Here is a 20,605-nt window from a genome sequence, read left to right as displayed (position 1 = left end):
TCTCTCACTACCATTGAGGGCCCCAAGCAGTCCTTCCAGGTGAGGTGACACTTCACCTGTGAGTTTTTCGGGGTCGTATGCTGTGTCCGATGGTCCTGAGGTGATCTCCTGTATATCGGTGAGTCCTGGCATAGATTGGGAGGTTGATTCGCCAACCGTCTACCCTCCATCCGCCAGAAGATGCAGAATTTTCCAGTGACCATGCATTTTAATTCCACTTTCCATTCCCATTCCGATGTCAGTCCATGGCCTCCTCTACTGTTGCGATGAGGCCACATACAGGTTGGAGGAACAACACTTTGTATTCTGTCTGGGTAACCTCCAACCTGATGGCATGCTCACCGATTTCTCGAACTTTTGGTAATGGACACCCCCTGCACTCCCCCACCCCTCCTTCACCATGCCCCAGTCCTATTTCCTTGTCTCACCTATCACCTTATCTCCTTGCCTGCCTATCGCCTCCCTCTGGTGCTCCTCCCCACTTTTCTTTCTTTCGTGGCCTTCATGGGACAGGTATAGTCAGAGGGACAGACCCCTTGCCCATCCTCTGGGTTTCCCCCCCTCCCCCTTTTCCTTCTCCCTGGGCCTCCTGTCCCATGATCCTCTCATATCCCTTTTGCCAATCAACTGTCCAGCTCTTGGCTCCATCCCTCCCCCTCCTGTCTTCTCCTATCATTTTGGGTCTCCCCCTCCCCCTCCCACTTTCAAATATCTTACTAGCATTTCCTTCAGTTAGTCCCGACGAGGGGTCTCGGCCTGAAACGCTGACTGTACCTCTTCCTCGAGATGCTGCCTGGCCTGCTGTGTTCACCAGCAATTTTGATGTGTGTTGCAGAATTCCTCGTGTTTGCGTTTTTGAATGGTGAAAGGCCTTGATAGAGTGAATTTGGAGAGGATGTTCCCTATGGTGGGAGAATCGAAGACCACAGGATACAGCCTCAGAGTGGAGGGGTGTCCTTTTAGAACAGTATTAAAGAGGAATTTCTTCAGCCAGAGGGTGGTGAATCTGTGGAATTCATTTCCACAAGCAGCTGTGGAAGCTAAGTCTTTATGTATATTTAAGGAAGAGGTTGATAGATTCTTGAGTGGTCAGGGCATGAAGGGATATGGCAGAGCAGACTCGATGGGCCAAATGGCCTAATTCTGCTCCTATATCTTATGGTCTTATGGTCTTTCTGTTTCTTTGCATTTTAATTTACTTTTGTGCCTGCAACTTCATATCTTTAGTATTTGTAATAACAAAAAATTGTTATAGATCCCTTTTGCGATTGACATTGTTAAACTCACTGGACAAATTAAAATAGGTAAGCTTAACAAAACTCTTATGGTAAAGAACAGGAATTCTGCAGATGCTGGAAATTCAAGCAACATACATCAAAGTTGCTGGTGAACGCAGCAGGCCAGGCAGCATCTATAGGAAGAGGCGCAGTCGACGTTTCAGGCCGAGACCCTTCGTCAGGACTAACTGAAGGAAGAGTGAGTAAGGGATTTGAAAGCTGGAGGGGGAGGGGGAGATGCAAAATGATAGGAGAAGACAGGAGGGGGAGGGATAGAGCCGAGAGCTGGACAGGTGATAGGCAGAAGGGGATACGAGAGGATCATGGGACAGGAGGTCCGGGAAGAAAGACGAGGGGGGGGGAGTGACCCAGAGGATGGGCAAGAGGTATATTCAGAGGGACAGAGGGAGAAAAAGGAGAGTGAGAGAAAGAATGTGTGCATAAAAAAGAGTAACAGATGGGGTACGAGGGGGAGGTGGGGCCTAGCGGAAGTTAGAGAAGTCAATGTTCATGCCATCAGGTTGGAGGCTACCCAGACGGAATATAAGGTGTTGTTCCTCCAACCTGAGTGTGGCTTCATCTTTACAGTAGAGGAGGCCGTGGATAGACATGTCAGAATGGGAATGGGATGTGGAATTAAAATGTGTGGCCACTGGGAGATCCTGCTTTCTCTGGCGGACAGAGCGTAGATGTTCAGCAAAGCGGTCTCCCAGTCTGCGTCGGGTCTCACCAATATATAAAAGGCCACATCGGGAGCACCGGACGCAGTATATCACCCCAGTCGACTCACAGGTGAAGTGATGCCTCACCTGGAAGGACTGTTTGGGGCCCTGAATGGTGGTAAGGGAGGAAGTGTAAGGGCATGTGTAGCACTTGTTCCGCTTACACGGATAAGTGCCAGGAGGGAGATCAGTGGGGAGGGATGAGGGGGACGAATGGACAAGGGAGTTGTGTAGGGAGCGATCCCTGCGGAATGCAGAGAGAGGGGGGGAGGGAAAGTTATGCTTAGTGGTGGGATCCCGTTGGAGGTGGCGGAAGTTACGGAGAATAATATGTTGGACCCGGAGGCTGGTGGGGTGGTAGGTGAGGACCAGGGGAACCCTATTCCTAGTGGGGTGGTGGGAGGATGGAGTGAGAGCAGATGTACGTGAAATGGGGGAGATGCGTTTAAGAGCAGAGTTGATAGTGGAGGAAGGGAAGCCCCTTTCTTTAAAAAATGAAGACATCTCCCTCGTCCTAGAATGAAAAGCCTCATCCTGAGAGCAGATGCAGCGGAGACGGAGGAATTGCGAGAAGGGGATGGCGTTTTTGCAAGAGACAGGGTGAGAAGAGGAATAGTCCAGATAGCTGTGAGAGTCAGTAGGCTTATAATAGACATCAGTGGATAAACTGTCTCCAGAGACAGAGACAGAAAGATCTAGAAAGGGGAGGGAGGTGTCAGAAATGGACCAGGTAAACTTGAGGGCAGGGTGAAAGTTGGAGGCAAAGTTAATAAAGTCAACAAGTTATGGTAAAGAATTATTTTTTGTGAAGTATTTGTTTGTTATTGTATATTTGGTTTAAAGGCATTCATTAGTCTTGCGAGACCATGGATCTGCGCCTGGAAAGTCTTCACTCTCCAGGGCGCAGGCCTGGGCAAGGTTGTATGGAAGACCAGCAGTTGCCCATGCTGCAAGTCTCCCCTCTCCACGACACCAATGTTTTCCAAGGGAAGGGCATTAGGACCCAAACAGCTTGGTACCAGTGTCGTCGCAGAGCAATGTGTGATTCAGTGCCTTGCTCAAGGACACAACACATGTTGCCTCGGCTGGGGCTTGAACTCAGGACCTTCAGGTCACTAGTCCAATGCCTTAACCACTTGGCTATGTGCCCACACTTATAAAAGGCAATATTGAGGTAGACCTCAAGGCTATGGACAGGAGTTGAGATAGTTCCACTTCACAGTGTTCTGTTCAGTTTTCATTTGTAAAAACACCAAAATATTTATGAAAGTGGGCAGCTGTTCACACTCAGTAGCCAGCTTTATCCGGTACCTCCTGTATCTAATTAAGTGGTTACTGAGAGTATGTTTATGGTCTTTTGCTATTGTAGCCCATAGCCCATCCACTGCAAGGTTTGACATGTTCTGCATTCAGAGAAGTTCTTCTGCACACCACTGAGGGTAACACGTGCTTATTTGAGTTATTGTTGCCTTTGCCAGCTTGAATCATTCTCCGCTGACCTCTCTCATTAACAAGGTGTTTTCAAAATAGAACTGCTGCTCACTGGATATGTTTTGTTTCTGGCACTATTCTCTGTAAACTCTAGAGACTGTTGTTCATGAAAATCCCAGGATATCAGCAGTTTCTGAAATCCTCAAACTAAACCATCTTGCACTAACAATCATACTATGTTCAAAGTCACATTTCTTTGCCATTCTGATGTTTGGTCTGAACAATAATTGAACCTCTTGATCATGTCTGCATGCTTTAATGCATTGAGCTTCTGCTACATGATTGGTTGATTAGATATTTGCATTAAGGTGCTGGTGTATGAGTGCACCTAATAAAGTGGAGACTGAGTGTAAATCCCACAAGAAGTTTGTTTTTATTTGTGACTGCATACTGGCTGAGCATAGTCTCAAATTTAGTGTTTTTGTATATGCTAAAAGATTTAGTGAAAGCATTATGAATAGTGCAATATTTTAACCAACCACAGTGCTATTAATCACGGAAAGAGCTTTCAGTATGACAGCTCATTCTCCTTAATGGAATTGGAGGAAATTGTAGTCATCCAGAACAATAAAGAAAACTTGCAAAGAATCTTCTACTCTTTAGTGCCCATCTGTTTTCTTTAGTGCTTGTTTTTTTTGCCACACGTGGTACCAAGTACTCTTGTCTACACACCTTTGAAAGACTTTTGTGTATTAGTGTGAAAATTGACTTTTACATAATTTAAATATTTTTTATATAACTGGAACAACTTAAAAGCTCGGGTCTTAGAACTATGCAATTGAATTAAATGCCAGTTTATAATTTTTATATCTTATTCAGAGGCACCACCTTATTGGACCATTAAACCCTTGTAGCAGAGAAACCACACTGTAGCATTTTGGCTTGATAGCCTGTGATGATCTCCAGTTTATATTCTGAGCTAAGTGCCTGTAGTTGTCCTGTGGTCTCTTGTCAAACACAAACCTACCCTAATAAATAATTGAAACTCTTCATTCCTCCTTTATGCTTCCTAGCATTAAAAAATGAGATTCACAACATTTAGGATAATGGCCTTCTGGAGTAATCATCTGGAATCACTTTACTTTTGTTTTATCCATCCGAACTAAAGGCTTCAATATTTTGCTTGAATATATTTCAAGTTCACCATACTCAAATGAACTCAATTTAATACGAGTCCTGGCCCATTATCTGCTGTACTCTGGCTCTCATGCTCCCTTGCTCGCCTTGATACTGTCCTAATTTCCATCATTTCTACTGCAGTTGAAATGTAAGCCTAATTCCCTGAAGTTCAATATTATGTGACATCTTTGCCGTGTTGACCACCATATTAAAGAAGTTACATTGCTTGTATGCTCCACCCCCTTTATTTTTCTTTTAATTATGCAAGTGAGATGGATGGCTATCATTTTTATCCATGTGTTTCAGCTTCTGCCACAGTCATGCTTCAAGTTCTAGTTCAGGTTTATTGTCATCTGACTGTACATGTATATAACCAAATAAAATAACATTCCTTCAGACTACACTGCACCCACAAAACACACATAAGACACAGCACATAAAACAAAATATTAGCTTAAATAAGTTGGTAAAATTTAATTAAAAATGCATGTAATGAGTGCATAGGTAAGCAATGTAGTAAACAACTTGCTGTCCAAGTGACAAGAGCTCGGTGATGGCAGAGTATTCATTAATCTCACAGCCTTGGGGAAGAAGCTGTTACCCAGTCTGGCAGTTCTAGTCCTGATGCTTCTGTACCCCCTCCCTGATGATATGGGTCAAAGAGATTGCCGGCAGGGTGGTAGGGATCCTCAACAATACTTCGGGCCCTTCATCTGCAACACTCCCAGTAAATATCACAAATGAGGTGGGGGGGTGGTACGGAAGACTGCCGTGATTCTCTCAGCAGTTCTTATTCAGGATTCTATTTACTGCCTTATTTTTTTGTTTATAAATTGAAGTTAATATTTTGGATCTGAGAAGCTCAATAAGGAACAATTAAAATGTATTTGGATATGGGCCAATAACAAAGGCTGTTTGGGATCATCCTAGTCTCCCTAAGCCAAGTCCAGATTGATACAGGCTGCTCTGAAGAATAGGTTTCTATTGAAATGAACACAACTCTCGGATGCAAATTCTTTGCCACATCTCTCCTTTGTTGTTCCATAGACTCTTTGTGAGGATACTAGATTACTTATGTTGTCCCTCTTACGTTGACTCTCTTTTCCTTTCCACTCCTTTCAGATAAATTCCATGCCTATAACATTAAAATCTCAGTATGGCTGAGTTTAAATTTTGTTTAATAGTTGCACCATGCAAAAGTTTACTCTACCAAGTATTATGTAATTACCTAGTTGTACACAATTCTTTAAAAGTGTATTGAACAGAAGGTAGGATGTTTTGCCAAACTCTTTGTAGAAACCAACTGAATGACTCATACAAAGTTCAAAGTAAATTTATTATCAAAGTGCATGTATATCACCATATGTAACCCAGAGATTCATTTTTTTGGCAGCATTTACAGTAAATACAAAAACAAGCAAAATAATAATAAACAATAAATATCGAGATCAGCTGGCTCCGGCTGACAGTACCCGGTATGGGCCCCTATCCAGGGTTACGGATCCCACTGCCTTGTGGGTATCTTCGGGAGAAGAGAAGGCTGAGGAGTAAACCCTACACAAATCCGGAGTGGAGCCCCTAAGGCGGTTGGATGACGTATCACGTCACCTCCCGGCAGCTCCTGCAGCCAAGCTGTTGCCAACTGTACTGCTTCGCATTCCTTTGGACCACATCCGCGAGGCTGAGAGGGGGATCTTGATGTCTGGGCAGCCCAGGATCTCCATATTCATCGCCCAGGTCTGTGCCCCGGAACCAGACGCATCCATTGTCTACTTAGGTGGAGCCATTATATTATAAATACCGAGAACATGAGATGAAGAGTTCATGAAAGTGACTGCATAGGTTGTGGCAACAGTTCGGTGATGTGGTAAGTGAAGTTGAATGAAGTTATCTCTCTGGTTCTAGATCCTGGTGGTTAAGGGGTAATAACTGTTCCCCAACTTGGTGGTGTGAGTCCAGAGGCCCCTGTACCACCTCCCTGATGGCAACAGTGAAAAGAGAGCATTGTCTGAATGCTGGGGATCCTTGATAATGGATGCTGCTTTCCTGTGACAATGCTCCTTGTAGATGTGCTTAGTGGTGAGGAGATCTTTACCTGTGATGGTCTGTGCTATATCCACTACTTGTGCAGGTCTCCACCTCTGACCACGGTGAACAATACCTGGACCTTACATATGGTTGAAGTCTGATGGCGATGGGGCATCTGGCAACGGGAGCAGGTACGAATGGACTGGGAGCTCCCAGTCAGAACCCTGCATGGCAGCGGCACAGGGTATTTGGTCGCTAGCAGCTGGGACTGAGTGGCAGCTGTTTTCGGCAGACCCCTGTGCGACTGAGCAGCCCTATTTAGGGACCGCACTGCTCACCCCAATTGGGGAGGGGCCTAGAAGAGGTGGCCTAAATAATTGCCCATTCAATCATTTGCCTGGATAGGGTACCACGCCTATCGGGTTATTCCACTACTATGGTGGAAAGAAGAAACAATGCAACCTAAAACTGGCAACATGGAATGTAAGGACTCTCCTAGACTCTGACAGACCTCACCAGAGAACAGCCTTGATCGCTGCTGAGCTGGGGCGCTACAACACTGACATTGCTGCCCTGAGTGAGACCGGGCTCCTGGATGAAGGCTCTTTAACAGAGGAAGGGATGGGTTACACCTCCTTCTGGAAAACTTTCCCCCCCAGGTGGACAACATCTCCACGGAGTAGGATTGGCCATCAGGAACACCTTTCTACCAAGTTTCACAGAAACACCTGATGGCATTAGTGAAAGACTAATGACCCTCCATTTCCCCCTGGCAAAGAAACATTATGCCATGCTTCTCAGTGCCTATGCACCAACTTTGCCATCTGAGAATGAGGCCAAGGAATGCTTTTATCAGACATTGGATGCAGCTCTTTGTCAGATCCCTAAGAATGATAAGATCCTTTTGCTTGGGGACTTCAATGCTAGAGTGGGACAGAACAACAGGATATGGAGTGGAGGATATGGAGGTATTGGTAAGGTGAATGCAAATGGCATGAGGCTACTTACTCTTTACTTTGAGCATAACCTTACCATGACCAACACCATCTTCCAACAGAAGGCAAAATATAAGACCTGGTGGATGCACCCTCGCTCTAAACATTGGCACATGATCGACTTCATCATTGTGAGATTTAGTGACATCAAGGATGTTCTTATCACCCGTGCCATGAGAGGTGCAGAGTGCTGGACTGACCACCGTATAACCATATAACAATTACAGCACGGAAACAGGCCATCTCGGCCCTTCTAGTCTGTGCCGAACTCTTACCCTATCCTAGTCCCACCGACCTGCACTCAGCCCATAACCCTCCATTCCTTTCCTGTCCATATATCTATGCAATTTAACTTTAAACGACAACATCGAACCTGCCTCAACCACTTCTGCTGGAAGCTCGTTCCACACAGCTACCACTCTCTGAGTAAAGAAGTTTCCTCTCATGTTACCCCTAAACTTTTTTCCTCTAATTCTCAACCCATGCCCTCTTGTTTGAATCTTCCCCACTCTCAATGGAAGAAGTCTAACCACGTCAACTCTATCAATCCCCCTCATAATTTTAAACACCTCTATCAAGTCTCCCCTCAACCTTCTACGCTCCAAAGAATAAAGACCTAACTTGTTCAACCTTTCTCTGTAACTTAGGAGATGAAACCCAGGCAACATTTTAGCAAACCTCCTCTGTACTCTCTCAATTTTATTGACATCCTTCCTATAATTCGGTGACCAGAACTGTACACAATACTCCAGATTGGTATGATTGTGGCCAAGCTCCATAGTGTTATACGGCCAGCTACATCATGGTCGACGCTCAGCTGGAGGGCCGAAGAAGCACTATAAGGATCAGATGAAGAATGCTTTAATGAAGTGCAAGATCAGACCCGAGGACCTGGAGGATGTTGCTGCTGACCGTACCACTTGGTGACATCTGTGTAGGGATGGGGTTTGTATTCTGGAGATGGAAAGAACAACCAGAAGACAGCAGAAGAGAGCCAGGAGAAATGCAGCTGTGGTTGCCACCACTACCACATATACATGTCCCATCTGCAATGGAGCTTGTGGGTCCAGGATAGGACTGTATAGTCATCAAAGATCTCACCGTTAAAGGAGTGGACGTCGTCATCGGATTTCGATGGACAGCTGAAGGACGGAAGGAAGGACTTTTTGTAGGCTTTTCTATTTAAAGGCATTGGTGTTTCCATATCAGGCTGTGGTGCAACCAGTCAGTATACTCTCCACCATGCATCTATAGAAAGTTGTTGAAGTTTTAGATGATATGCTGAATCTTCACCAACTTCTAAGAAAGTAGAGCTGCTTCCATGCTTTCTTTGCAGTGCCATTTGCATGCTGGGCTGAAGACAGCTCTTCTGAAGTGATAACACTGAGGAATTTATGTTGCTGTGCCGCTCAATTTCTGATTCCCCAGTAGGACTTTCTCCTTGGACTTCCGCTTTCTTCATCTCGAAGTCGATAATCTGCTCCTTGGTCTTGCTGACATTGAGTGGGAGGTTGTTGCGTTGGAAGCTATGCAATGATATGCAAAATGCTTATGGTTTGGGGTTAAGTTATGAAAAGCATTACATTTTGCAGAAATTTTCAAAATCTTAAGATAATTTGGAAGTATATTTTGATAGGATGTGCTACAAAATATGTTGTTTACCGTTGTGTTTTGAAAATGTACACCTGTCCAATTTTTTTGAAATGGTTCAGTGTATTTTTGAGTATAATGTCAGGGGGCATTATTAATACAAACATGATTGTTGAATCCAATATTGTCTGACCATAAGGTTTTGTACAGTGCTTCCAAATATTTGGCAAAGGAACTGAATTTAGAAATTTTGTCTTTTAGTAAGGTATCTATAAGATACCAGATTGAATAAATGATTTAATCTATGTTCAAAATTGTTCTGTAATTGTTTTGATATTGTATTTGAACATTCAAAGATGAAAAATAGGAACAATTGCTATCCTATTGTAAAATAACTTTGCTAGGTTCAAGATTGAGATTCAGTATAATCTTATGTAGTTAAAGTGTTTAAATTTTTATTTAATAGTTATGTTAGGTAGTTTACTGCTCAATGCTCTAGAGTTTATTGCATCTTTATACAACTTAGGTAATGTATTTGTTGGAATAACATCAGTTTTAATTCTTATAATCTTAAGATCACATAGTGAATTGGGCAGCTCAGACAGTGATGACATAAGAAAGACATTAGGGCAGCTCACCAACGGTTGATCTTCTCTGAGATCTTGTTCACAGCAATGCTTTTTATTTTATGATTAACTATTACGGTCTGTATGAAAACAGATCAGAATAATACTAAGCTTTTTTTTTAAAATTGTGAATGCAAAATATGGATGAAAACATTTTCACACAGGGCAGAGTAAATATTTAAAATTGTATAATTGTTAACCATATTTGGTATAAAGGTTGAACCACTAATGGAAATGCAATTTAAACTTTAGAAGATTCACATACTTAAGCTTTTCCAGACCATTTTTGTCAGCCTTACTACGGTTTTGTGAATAATCAATTGGTCTTTTTATTCTGGAACATTCAAAATAAAAGGATCACTTAATTATGATGCTATGCGTTCTTCTTTGTATTGGCAGCATACATACAGATTCATGATTTGACATAAATGCAAAGAGGAGTAAGAAGTTATTGGAGAGAGAATCTCAAGCTCTTGTAGTTCAACAGCACCAAGAGTCCAAATATATGCACATTGAACTACATTTGAAAAAGGTGAAGAAATTTATTTTAAATTTATGGAGAACGTAAGATCTCTTGTACATACATGTCATGTAATGTGCACCTGAAGGGTATCATTTAAAGTTACAGTGGCGTGCAAAAGTTTGGGCACCCTGGTCAAAATTTCTGTTACAGTGAATAGCTAAACGAGTAAAAGATGAACTGATTTCCAAAAGGCAAAAAGTTAAGGATGACACATTTCTTTAATATTTTAAGCAAGAAAACTTTCTTATTTCTATCTTTTATAGTTTCAAAATAACAAAAAAGGAAAAGGGCCAGAAGCAAAAATTTGGGCGCCCTGCATGGCAGTACTTAGTAACACCCCCTTTGGCAAGTATCACAGCTTGTAAACGCTTTTTGTAGCCAGCTACGAGTCTTTCAATTCTCATTTGGGGGATTTTCGCCCATTCTTCCTTGCAAAAGCCTTCTAGTTCTTTGAGATTCTTGGGCAGTCTTGCATGCACTGCTCTTTTGAGGTCTATCCACAGATTTTCGATGATGTTTAGGTCGGGGGACTGTGAGGACCATGGCAAAACCTTCAGCTTGCGCCTCTTAAGGTAGTCCATTGTGGATTTTGAGGTGTGTTTAGGATCATTATCCTGTTGTAGAAGCCATCCTCTTTTCACCTTCAGCTTTTTTACAGACGGTGTGATGTTTGCTTCCAGAATTTGCTGATATTTAATTGAATTCATTCTTCCCTCTACCAGTAAATGTTCCCCGTGCCACTGGCTGCAACACAAGCCCAAAGCATGATCGATCCACCCCCGTGCTTAACAGTTGGAGAGGTGTTCTTTTCATGAAATTCTGCACCCTTTTTTCTCCAAACATACCTTTGCCCATTGCAGCCAAAAAGTTCTATTCAAACGTTCAATGGAACACCTAAATAAGCCTGATGCATTTTGGAAACAAGTCCTGTGGACTGATGAAGTTAAAATAGAACTTCTTGGCTGCAATGAGCAAAGGTATGTTTGGAGAAAAAAGGGTGCAGAATTTCATGAAAAGAACCCCTCTCCAACTGTTAAGCACGGGGGTGGATCGATCATGCTTTGGGCTTGTGTTGCAGCCAGTGGCACGGGGAACATTTACTGGTAGAGGGAAGAATGAATTCAAGTAAATACCAGCAAATTCTGGAAGCAAACATCACACCATCTGTATAAAATCGAAGATGAAAAGAGGATGGCTTCTACAACAGGATAATGAACCTAAACACACCTCAAAATCCACAATGGTCTACCTCAAGAGGCGCAAGCTGAAGGTTTTGCCATGGCCCTCACAGTCCCCTGAACTAAACATCATCAAGAATCTGTGGATAGACCTCAAAAGAGCAGTGCATGCAAGACGGCCCAAGAATCTCTCAGAACTAGAAGCCTTTTGCAAGGAAGAATGGGCAAATTTCCCCAAACAAGAATTGAAAGACTCTTAGCTGGCTACAGAAAGCATTTACGAGCTGTGTTACTTGCCAAAAGGGGTGTTACTAAGTACTGACTGTGCAGGGTGCCCAAACTTTTGCTTTGGGCCCTTTTCCTTTTTTGTTATTTTGAAAGTGAAAAAGATGGAAATACAAAAAGTTTTCTTGCTTAAAATATTAAAGAAATGTGTCATCTTTAACTTTTTGCCTTTTGGAAATCAGTTCATCTTTTACTCACTTATCTATTCACAGTAACAGAATTTTTGACCGGGGTGCCCAAACTTTTGCATGCCACTGTATATCTGGGCAGAGGTAGAGCTACACAAAAATAATTTGGCCTGATTGGAACCCTACTTTGTTTACCAGCCTTTCAAGGCTGAAGCTGCTGTTTGAACTGTCCATTGTGCTGAATTAATTAATACTACTCTGTTCCTCCATTTAGCTTATTGGCAGTAAATCAATGTGTACCATCAGACCTCCTAAACACTAAAGAACAAGGGAATAATCATTGGTAGAGAAGGTTTCTCATTAACATTTATGATTTTTAAGTAATCTATCCAGCCTACTGTTGGTTGTTTTGGCAGTAGCTTTACTTCTGAATTTAATATTTTAGTTTTTTAAACTTTATTCAGGTATGAAGTTTCTATTGCAGAATTCTCTTCCCACATATGGATAACTAACTGGTAACTTTTGAAAATGTTGCAGAATCGAAGCCCTTTAGATATTTAGAGGGAAAGTTGGAAAAGGAGTTTAGTTTATGGTAACATACATCAAAGTTGCTGGTGAACGCAGCAGGCCAAGCAGCATCTATAGGAAGAGGTGCAGTCGATGTTTCAGGCCGAGACCCTTCGTCAGGACTTTATGGTGTTTTATTTTATAGCTTAAGTTTTAATTATTTTTCACATAAAAAGTTGGCCGCTTGAAAAGATCTTCCAATAGTTGACTCAAAAATTCCACCTACACTGAGTTTATTAGGAAAGTGTAAGTGTATCAAATGAAACTCATTTGTCAACCTGGTTACTTACAGAAAATACTCTGTATGCAATATGCCCTCCCACTCTACTGTAATTAATGAAGTTAATGCTGTTGAACTTGTGTAATGCTAGAAGCTGATAACATTTGGGTTTTTAATTCCTTTAATTAAACTCTACAAAGTGTTGCAGTAAATGGTGAGCACAATCCAGTTTTACTGATTTGGAAGTGTTGAAATATTTTGAAGATTTAAAAAAAGGTTTCTATATATACTTTTGTCAGCCTGCATGGTCTGCTGAATTACTGTGTATTCTTGATGAAATGGAAGGACAAATATAGTGACATTGAAGTGGAGGCATGCAACATTATTCTCTGCAGACAGAATTGTTGTATATAGCTATGGTATTTATTCAGTTATAAGGCATGTAAGCAACAGAACAGTGTTATTTTAGAAGAATGAATGAGGCTTCTGTGTGGATTGAGTTTAAAGCATATGGTTCAGTGTGTGAAATACTCATGAGAAAAAACACATTTGGTTTTGCATTTCAAAATTTTGGATTGTGACAGTAACACTGCCATACAGTACAGCAAACAGCTTGGCTAGTACTATATTTAGCACCGGCCTTGCAGCAAAAATGAACTTTGGTGCTGCAAATTCTCAATTTGTGAATAAGTGACTGGTATCATCAATAACACCTTATTAATGAGTATGTTCTTTTATTTGTGTGTTGTAACAGTGAGGATAAAGTTGCTTTCCAATTGTCATCATTATGATGGTATTGTGATATTGAACAGGGCTGACAAGTAATTTATGTACAATATTAATGATTTTAATTGCCAAAACAGTACTTTTTAACTGAATGATGATAGCTTTACTTGTTCGTGATGGTTGAGATGGATGTGAATGATACTGGAAAAAGCATTGCATTAGGAACTGCTCATTTCATATTTTCTGAGCATGGCGGTTTTGCTCAGTCCCACTCAATAGTCACAGATTACATCCAGACACATGACGCTATGTTTCTTTGGAGAATAGTCAGCGCCCTGTGATCTAGAATTTAAGAGTGAAGTTTATGGGAAAATTAGATGGTTAAATATCAGTGAAATTGTTTGCAAATCCAGCTCTTGCTTTGTGCAATATAATATCATCAACATTGGGTATACCGAGAGAGGTCAAGTTGAACCTTTTTAGAGTTCTATTTAGGCCTTCAGTTCTCATCCATACCTTAGGAAAGATTCAAATGTCATTGAAAAGTTGCAGGGAAAATTTAGTTGAGTATGTCCACAGTGAATGGTTAAAAACCTGGTACTCACAACCTACAAGGGTATAGAAGCAGAGCCAACCATTGATATGGAATGAAATGTGACAAAAGAACCAGTTATCAGAAGATTGATGCCGATAAGAGGACAATGGGGGAACATGCAAGATGCTAATAAGAGAGAGACGAGAGAGATTACCGAAAGGAGACACGGTTCCGAGTATTGTCAGAGACCGGTGGCTTTGAACCCTGAACTGTTTGAAGTTTGATGGACAGGCGATACCCCAGCAGGGGGATAAAAAGGGACAGGTTCGCTAAGGCAAGAGACACACGACACCACGAGGTAGCGAAACCCTGGAAGTGGTGTGCCCCCACAAGTTGCTGGGAGTTTTGGAGGTCTGGTCGCAGGACCAGCCATAGACACACAGGGTAGAAAGATACGGTCGGGTGAGAACCCGGTGTGTGTGTCCGCCCTTGCCTGGGTGCCGGGTTCACTACAGAAGAACGATCGTATCTGGAACGGAGGGGTCACAGTCGGTGACCTCAGAAGACATTACCAAGGACTCGCCCGAAAGCTAACTGCGAGGAATATCGAAGTTCTGTGTGGAATCAATTCTGAATATTCATTCGCTTTCGCTCCCTCTCTTCTCCCCGCCCCAACGGCACAACAGCGATTACTGTGAACTGAACTGAACTGAACTTTGCGTCACTTGAAACTGGTCATTTACCCCTAGACGGCGATAGAGCTTGATTGATCCTGTTATCCTAGTTCTGTGTACATGTGTGTTTTATCATTGCTAAACTGTTGCATTTATATCCTTTTGATTAGAGTACTGTGTTGCTTATTTCTTTAATAAAACTTTCTTCGTTCCAGTAATCCAGACTCCAACTAAGTGGTCCATTTCTACTGGTTTGGCAACCCAGTTACGGGGTACGTAACAGAAATTAAATAGTCACTTAAGGAACTTTGGAGGGCAATTGTAGATGGCTGCCTGTGCCATAATGAATGTGAGGCCTTCACATATTTAAACCAGTAAGTCAGACTTAATTGTTCTGTGCACACCATGATGACACGTTTTACTTGTTTTAGATCTATTGGCCACCATAACCATGGCATCCTAAACTTGATGGGTGTGCATTGTTTTAGCATTGTTCTTTCCAGTCTTTATATTTCTAAAGTTGCTAAGCTTAGCTTTGTTTTCCAAGGTATGATGGGAACATTTTTCTGTCCTAATGTAATACTGTCTTTGAAATGTATCCCTGCAGAGAGTTGATTGAAGTGGGTAATGAGGTTTGTTGCAGCATTTTTTTTTCTTGAAAAGTGCATTAAGGCAGGAAGCATTAAGAATCACTGCTTGATGGCAAAATGCTGCTTCACATCGCTTACCAATGCCGTGTTACCAGGGCAGCTTTTCTTGGCAAATTTTAATTGAATATGTTAAAAGATGAAAGAATGTATGCCATTATCTTTGTTAAGTGTGCAAAGCAATATATAGTAAATAAGAAGGAACTTATTTTCAGCTGTCTATATTTTGAAAAATGGACAACCACAGTTTGAAAGTTGTCTTTGTGCTAGTGCTCACTTTCACAGTTGCTCTTGATTTTTGCAAACTTTATTATAATGAATCTATCTGTACAGTAGCTCACAGTGTCCTTGCTGAAGTTGGGTCAGATGCCTATCCGTTGGACTTGACACAGTCAATACAAAGATGATTGCAATTTTATAGTAATAAGTTGGATCATAAGGTCAACAGGCACTTGATCTTGTCTGAATGTTGGCAGGTAGAATGGAGCACTCATTCCTCTACAAGTGAATTGCACTCTGGAAGAGACTATGTATGCACATGAAGGATTTAATTGCTTAGTGATGGCAAACTTAAATCGAGGGCACTGATCTTACTGCCCTTTTCTTCTCTGTTTCTTTAATGGTGAAACAAAATGCCCCATTGATTTTGATGTGTAAATTCAAAGTAAACTGGGTTTCTGTTATTTCTAGAATCAAATTCCATGTAAATACCTTACCTGACTCACTCTCCTGAAATACGTTCTTATCTGACAACTCCTTATTTAAATTTTTCACATGTCATCTATCACACAGTAGTTTCCAAAATTGTCTCCAATATCAAAGCAAAAATCTGCTTCACTAGGCCACTTAACCTCAAGGCCAACTCTTGTTTCCATTGCTACATCGTTGACAACTGTTTTTAATCTGCTGAGCACCCAAGTTCTGGAATTCTTTCCCTAAGTTTCTTTACTTCTCTAAGATTCTCTTAAACTTTCCCTGACTTTAATCGCTTAACCAAACTTTTAATCATTTGTCACAATGTTTTTGCCATAAATTTATTTTTCATCATCATAATCATCATCATCAGGCGCCGTGCCCAGTTTGAGCTTTGTCTGCCATGGCCCACACATTCCTGTTTCGGGTCAAGTGGATCAATTCATTGGTATTCATTTCCAATTCTCTGGCTGCTGTCTCTATCATCATTTGTCTTTGTCTTCCTCTTGCTTTCTTCCCTTCAATCTTACCCATCATTACCATGCATTCTAACTCCTCTTTCCTAATCAACATGTCCATGACATCCATGTCCATGACAATCTGTTCATGACATCCTCGTTAGATATTCATTTCGTCCATGATATTCTTTGCATCCTCCTCAAAAACCACATTTCTGCTGCTACAATTCATTTCCTCATGTTACTAGATATTGTCCAACATTCTGAGCTATATAACATAACTGGATAAACATAACATTTCAGTACTCTGAGACGGGTTGTCATGCCTAGTTTAGTATTGGTCAGTATACTCTTCATTCTCATAAAGGTGTCTTTTGCCATCCCTATTCTTCTTTTGATGTCCAAGTCGCACCTACCATCTGATAGCTTCCTAAGTAGCAAAAGTTCTTTACTTGTTTTATGTCTTCCCCACTTATTCTCAGCCTGCAGATAGGATTCTCCTTTTTGGATATGACTATACATTCTGTCTTTTTGCAACTGATAGATAGACCCATTTTTGCACTTTCTTCAGCAATTATATCAGTTAAGTTTTGTAGTTCTTCCTCCGTACTTGCAATTAACACAGTGTCATCTGCATATCTGAAATTATTGATGTTTTCACCGCCAACTTTGATTCACAAGTTGTCTCTTATTTTTTGTAATATTGTTTCACTGTACACAATAAATCAGGGGAGAAAACACACCTTTGTCTAATGCCTCTGTTGATTTTATGTTTTTAGAAACATAATTTGTCATAAGCTTGTTTTTTTTTAATCTGGATGTCAAATATGATCTATTGCTCCTGTGATCTTCTGCTGCTGTTCTAGTTTCTAGGCAGAGGATGTGTAGTGCTCTCTGTGTAGCAAGCTGACTTTTTTAGGGATTAAACACTTGCTGTTAAATATAAATCAAGAAGTGTGCATGCTTTGGTGTTTTCCTTAAGGTGTATTGGAGGTGTAGTTTTGTGTTAAATACAGTTTTATATCTTCTCAGCACGAAAGATTTTGAGCACAACTTGCCCATCAGTAACTTATGCACATGAACTTCTTTTTAATTGTGGCCCTGCTTGTTTTGAGAGGAAGATCTCAGATTAATGCATATAAATATTTGTCTGTTGTAGTACCAAGAAATAAATTATCCATGTAGTTTGAAGCTAGTAACAAGAGTATCAGTTATAAACAAAACGAAGTATCTACATTCCAACACTTGATATTTTTATGATGGTCATTATTCACAAAGAACAGAAACTGGACAATAATGGTCCTTTTAACAGCTTTTCATTAAAGCTTATTTAATTAGTTTAGCCTCTGTTATTGATGTTGCCAAAATGTAATAACTTAATGGTGAGGCAAAAAAGAAAAGAGACCTGGAGCTATACGTGGGGTGATTGATAAGTTCGTGGCCTAAGGTAGAAGGAGTCAATTTTAGAAAACCCAGCACATTTATTTTTCCTGCATTTGCACACTTAGTCTAGTGGTCGTGGAGCATACGGATCCCTTCTTTGTAGAAGTGGTCCACAGCAGGGGTGATTGATAAGTTCATGGCTTAAGGTAGAAGGAGATGAGTTATACTGCTCTCGTTACATGCACATGCAGTTCAACTCTTGCAGAAAGTTTGTAGTTTCTCCTCGCCTCCTCCTACCTCAGGCCATGAACTTATCAATCATCCCTGCTGTGGACCGCTTCTGGAGGTCCAAGACGCCGACTTCTACAAAGAAAGGATCCGTATGCTCCACGATCGCTGGACTATGTGTGTAAATGTAGGAAAAATAAATGTGCTAGGTTTTCTGAAATTGACTCCTTCTAACTTAGGCCACAAACTTATCAATCACCCCTCGTATTTATGTAATATACCAAGTAAATTCTCTGAATAGCTTTCTGCCTCATTGAAAAGTGCACATAAATTTCCTGTACAACACTTTGTTTCATGGCATTTCATGGAGGAGGGGAGGAGAAGATGGCGTGACGCAGCGCGCGCAGCCGCTCCGAATTGATATCGTATTTGTGAAGTAGGATGCTGTGCACAATTCTGATTTGATGGAGACGGACGTGAGAAGCACGGAGGAACATCTGGAGAAACTTCTGAAATGCCTGCTTCGCTGCCGCAGTTACTCTGCAATCGAAAATCTCCGGAGGGGAAGGCCCCAAATCCTTAGCATTGCCTGTTGCTGGGGCCGGGATCGAAGCGCTCGACAGAGATGGTGCTCGGTGTCGGAGAGCTGGTCGGAGGCTCGAAGTTTTCGGACGGACTCGGAGTCGGACTGTGGTCGGGTGCTTCCAGGATGCTGCATCGGCAAGTTTGCGGCGCTGGAAACTCATGGCAGGAAGAGTTTTCTTCCTTCAACGGTCTGCGTGAGATGTTGGGACTTTCGAGAAACTTTGTGACGTTTTTTTTACTGTGCCCATGGTCTGTTCTTCTATCAAATTACAGTATTGCTTGCACTGTTGTAACAATATGTTATAATTATGTGTTTTTTTGTCAGTTTTTTTTAGTCTTGGTTTGTCTTGTGTTTCTGTGATATCATTCTGGAGGAACAAATTGTATCATTTCTTAATGCATGCATTACTAAATAACAATAAAAGAGGACTGCGTGTCCTCATAATCTAAAAAAAAACTTCAAGACGTGACACTTCAGTGCTGCTTCCGTTTTATTTTCATTACTTTATGGATAAGATTGTAATGACAATTAATATTCATGCCAGCTAGAAGGTTGGCATTATTCTTAACATTGACCTCCCCAAATTAAGTGATGTTGTAATGTAACAAGCTCCATGTTTGCCATTTAGGACAGTATTTTCTGTGTTTCCATCTTGTGCCAAGTAATTTTGCCTTTGCATTAGTGTTTTTGGCAAAATCACTTAAATAAGTAAAAAGATGTAATCATTATCCTCACTCAATTCAGTTTGATACTATATAGTTCCAACTTCTTTTTTCATGAAGGTGTAATATTTTCCCCTTCCTGTTCTGAGATTATAACATTTTAATTCTTGCTGAATGGTAGTCAGTCTTGTTATTGTTTGAGCTTTCAGAATCATGGATCCAAGGAACTGTGCAAATTGTGATATCCATGAACTGGAGGCAGAATGTAATTTACAGAACATTTTGAAGCAGACTTGAGGCAGAAGCTCAATAATCAATGTTTTTAAATGGAGTCCTTGTGAATTGACTAAAACTTGCATCAAATAAATCTAACAACAAATTGCAGTGAATGGATGCAAATTATGTCCTTATTAATAATTCCAATCACTAGCAGCAGTGAGGCCTCAGGATATGTTCAAAAATTATTCATTTTCAGTAAAATCAGGATTTATTTAGTTTGATCTGTCTGTCTTTCAATCCAAGTGTACTTTTGCCTTCTCACAATATTCTTGTGTTTTGTTAAAACCATGGTAACTATACAGTTTGAAGTCTGCTCCCCTCATCAAGTTGTTGTAGAGATCTGCTCTTAAACTTTGTTGAAAAGTGCAATTTTAACAAGCAATTTGTTTGCAGAGCAGTAGGCAAAATGTTTTTGGACCTTGTATTTAAAAAATGCTATATTGCAACATTGACCCTCAACTTTTAAAGTGTTGGTACATTTTAAAGAAGTTTCCAAAGGCAAGTTGTTATTTAAATACCTGAAAAAGTTTGGAAATAGAACATATTTCACCCTCGTCATTTCTACTGTTTGAGATCAGTCGATGTAGCCATAACGTAGAATGACAGCACTGTGAGTGACGTAGCTAAGTTTATAACACACAAAATTGCAATTGCATTGTATATGAACAGAGTTCCAAGCTGTGATTTACAACTTTACAGCAGACTTCCATTCTCAACCAATCTGTTAACGTGTGGCATCAAGCTGAGGGCACCTGCCCCAGCTCATGCTTATAAATTATTTTGTCAACAGTGATCCAATCCTGTGTTTCCTCACTTAGTTTTATCTGTGTTCTACTTAATAAGGAAAACACCAAGCAAAAATGAACAGTGTGGGCAGACTATTGATACAGAATGGTTACTGCTGATGCTCTGGTCCAAACCAGATGTAAAATAAAAAGCTTTACAGCCTGGGGACAGTTTTGTTTCTGTGGAGGCCAATGAACTT

General features: G+C 41.0%; 1 protein-coding gene across 10 annotated transcripts in view; it reads left to right on the top strand.

Annotated features, from left to right (window-relative positions):
* The window catches only part of ppfia4 (PTPRF interacting protein alpha 4), a 774,853-nt gene that overhangs the window by 326,020 nt on the left and 428,228 nt on the right, over positions 1 to 20,605 (top strand). The window lies entirely within an intron of this gene.

The sequence above is a fragment of the Mobula hypostoma genome, chromosome 13 (genome assembly GCF_963921235.1).
Source record: "Mobula hypostoma chromosome 13, sMobHyp1.1, whole genome shotgun sequence".
In the NCBI taxonomy this organism is placed as follows: Eukaryota; Metazoa; Chordata; class Chondrichthyes; order Myliobatiformes; family Myliobatidae; genus Mobula; species Mobula hypostoma.
This window is presented reverse-complemented; position numbering and strand designations above follow the sequence as displayed.